The following is a 3,607-nucleotide window of genomic DNA, read 5'->3' on the forward strand; positions in this document are numbered from 1 at the left end:
CACTATATATATATATATATATATATACACAATGTACACAGCTCTGTATCAGACACTATATATATTTACACATCATGTACACAGCTCTGTATCAGACACTGTAGATATATATATATATATATACCATGTACACAGCTCTGTATCAGACACTGTAGATATATATATATACACACCATGTACTCAGCTCTGTATCAGACACTATATATATATATATACCATGTACACAGCTCTGTATCAGACACTATATATATATATATACACAATGTACACAGGTCTGTATCATACACTATATATATATATATATACACCATGTACACAGGTCTGTATCATACACTATATATATATATATATACACCATGTACACAGCTCTGTATCAGACACTATATATATATATACCATGTACACAGCTCTGTATCAGACACTATATATATATATATACCATGTACACAGCTCTGTATCAGACACTGTAGATATATATATATACACACCATGTACACAGCTCTGTATAGCAGCACCCCTGTACCCCAGGCTGTCGTCCCCTCCCCCTCAGTCGGGCAGACCCCTTACACCTGCACCCACAGCCTTCTCCCTGTGGATCTCAGCAGTGCTGATACAAGGTGGCGATGTCGGATGATCCGCAGAGACCCTCCGAGGCCTCTGCTCCTTCATCTTCCCACCAGACCTCACCCTCCATCGCCCATACACACCGGGCATCAGCCCATACACAGGAGGGGCGTTTAACCTTTCGCCTCCCAGGCTCAGGCCCAGGCCCAGCTGGCACATCATGGTGTGGGCACTGCCAAGGGGTGGGTTGCAATGATTGGATTAGTAATACCAGGGGGCAGGTGGGAATGGTGGGGTGGGGTGAGTCACATCCGTGGGAGGTGTCCTGGAGACTTACCATGATGGGGAGCTGTCACTAGATCCTTGCAGCAGTCTCTTGCTGTCTCTGACCAGTCTCTTCTCATCCTATTGAATGTGATGCAGTCTCTGATCTGCAGCCAGGAGGGGTCTCTGGGGCTGGGCTGTCAATGGCTGTCACAGGTCTCCCTGCAGTCTCTGATACATTGTGTCTGTCTCCTCCATGCCTGGCATCTCATGGTCCTGCTGTGGATGAGGCTGTGCCCTCTCTCCTGCCATCACTCTCTTCTTCTCTTTGTCCCCATCTCTTTTCTCTCCTTCCTTCTCCCTCTGCGGTTGGAGGGGCTTTGTGAATAGAGACCTCCCCCCGCTCCCCTCCCTTCCCCCTCACCCTGCCCTCCTTGTGTCTGCTGTCTCTGCCTCTCACACCTCCTGCCTTCCCTTTTGCACTTCTGTGTTTTTTTAGCAAAAAGTCTGTGCCCTGTTACATCAAGGTATCCTGGCAGCTGATGCCCTCTGCAACCTGTAGGTATCCTAGCAGCTGATGCCCTCTGTAACCTGTAGGTATCCTAGCAGCTGATGTTCTCTGTAACCTGTAGGTATTCTGACAGTTGATGCCCCCTGGTACTCCTAAGTATCCTGGCAGCTTTTTCTTACCCCTGGTTATTTTCGCAGCTGATGCCCTCTCTGGCTCCTGGGCATTGCAGCTATCAGGCTGCTTCAGCTTCTGAGTTTACCACCAGGTTTATTCTTCTGCTGACCCCTGGGTATCTCAGCTATTACTCCATGCCTACTACTTCCCTGCTGTGTAGCGATCTAACACTCTATATCTTTTTTTAACTGCTGGGTATTTCACATATATGGCTGGTTATGCTTTTGTCAAGCCCATATAAACTCATGCCCAGTCTTACCTGTGTATCCCAGCTAGCAGCTCATGCCCAGTCTTACCTGTGTATCCCAGCTAGCAGCTCATGCCCAGTCCCTCTGAATCCTAGCAGCTCATGCCCAGTCTTATCTGTGTGTATCCCAGCAGCTTATGCTTTTCTCCCTCGAGCAGCCATGTATGCCCTCTTAGCATGGAGTACCCTAGCTAACAGCACACGCCCATTCTGTTTCCTGGGTATCCCAGCTAATTAAAAGCTTATGCCCCTTGGCACCATAGCCAGCATTTTAGCTTACTGTTTCGGCCCTTTGGATCAGATTATGCCATAAGGTGCAAACTACCCATACATTCGCTTTCCACTGACTTAACTAGCTGCCTATGCCCTCTCTTACCCCTGGTATCCTAGCTGGTTATACCCTCTCTTATCCCTGGCACCCTAGCTGGCTATGCCCTGTCTTACCCCAGTACCTTAGTTGGCAATTCATGGCCTCTCTTACCCCTTGTACTCTAGCTGACTATGCCCTCTCTTACCCATTGTACCCTAGCTGACCAGGCCCTCTCTTACCCCCTGTACCCTAGCTGCCTAGACCCTCTCTTATCCCCTGTACCCTAGCTGCCTATGCCCTCTCTTATCCCCTGTACCCTAGCTGCCTATACCCTCTCTTACCCCTTGTACCCTAGCTGACTATGCCCTCTCTTACCCCTTGTACCCTAGCTGACTATGCCCTCTCTTACCCCCTGTACCCTAGCTGCCTAGGCCCTCTCTTACCCCTTGTACCCTAGCTGACTATGCCCTCTCTTACCCCCTGTACCCTAGCTGCCTATGCCCTCTCTTATCCCCTGTACCCTAGCTGCCTATACCCTCTCTTATCCCTGGCATCCTGGCTACCTATGCCATCTAACCCCTGGCACTCTAGCTGGCAGGTCATGCCCTCTCTTATCCCCTGTACCCTAGCTGCCTATACGCTCTCTTTCCCCTTGTACCCTAGCTGACTATGCCCTCTCTTACCCCTTGTACCCTAGCTGACTATGCCCTCTCTTACCCCCTGTACCCTAGCTGCCTAGGCCCTCTCTTACCCCTTGTACCCTAGCTGCCTATGCCCTCTCTTATCCCCTGTACCCTAGCTGCCTATGCCCTCTCTTATCCCCTGTACCCTAGCTGCCTATACCCTCTCTTATCCCTGGCATCCTGGCTACCTATGCCATCTAACCCCTGGCACTCTAGCTGGCAGGTCATGCCCTCTCGTACCCCTTGCACTCTAGCTGGCTATGGCTTCTCTTACCCCTGGTACCCTAGCTGGCAATTCACGCCTTCTGTCGCCCCTGCACTCTCTAGCTCCCCCGCTCCTGTGCTTTGCCCCTTTGTTTTGCTCTAGAAGTCTCCTCTCCCTGCAGCCTCCTCCTCCTCCTCCCTTCTCCCCTCCTGATGCTGCTGGACAGCTCCTAGACTAGAAGCAGCAGGCGGGACAAACCAACCGCTGACAGAAGGGGGAGAGCAGTCACTGGGAAGAAAGCACTGGGGCTGTACCACTTGGTTGCACAGTGGCTCTGTCCTGGGTGCCAGCTCTGCACCCTGACACCTCATGTGTGATGGCAGAGGAGCAGCAGCTGTGGGGGCTGGACCCTGTGACATCTTCATTTAGCCTCCACTAACATGCATCAGACCAGGCTTATAGAAACCTAGAATCCCAGCAATCACAGCCCACCCACCAGAGTGTATTTATAACATGGGCAGGGGGGAGGCGAGTTCTGGATCCTAATTGGATAAATGCATCTGTATAATTATCAGAACCACAGACAGACATTTACATTCTGACACTATATTTATATTTATATTGCTTAGCCGGTGCCTATGTGCTCGCA

At 50.4% G+C, this 3,607-nt stretch overlaps 1 protein-coding gene across 1 annotated transcript in view; it reads right to left on the bottom strand.

The window, feature by feature from the left end:
* TMEM198 (transmembrane protein 198) overlaps positions 1-3,189 on the bottom strand; it is a 32,476-nt gene extending 29,287 nt beyond the window's left edge. The window contains exon 1 of the mRNA XM_073647325.1: positions 902-3,189. The gene's annotated coding sequence lies outside the window, so the exon portion shown is untranslated. The remainder of the gene's footprint in view (positions 1-901) is intronic.
* Positions 3,190-3,607: the final 418 nt, after the last annotated feature.

Source organism: Phyllobates terribilis, unplaced genomic scaffold (assembly GCF_046119375.1).
Source record: "Phyllobates terribilis strain yellow unplaced genomic scaffold, ASM4611937v1 Scaffold_9__5_contigs__length_417890890, whole genome shotgun sequence".
In the NCBI taxonomy this organism is placed as follows: domain Eukaryota; kingdom Metazoa; phylum Chordata; class Amphibia; order Anura; family Dendrobatidae; genus Phyllobates; species Phyllobates terribilis.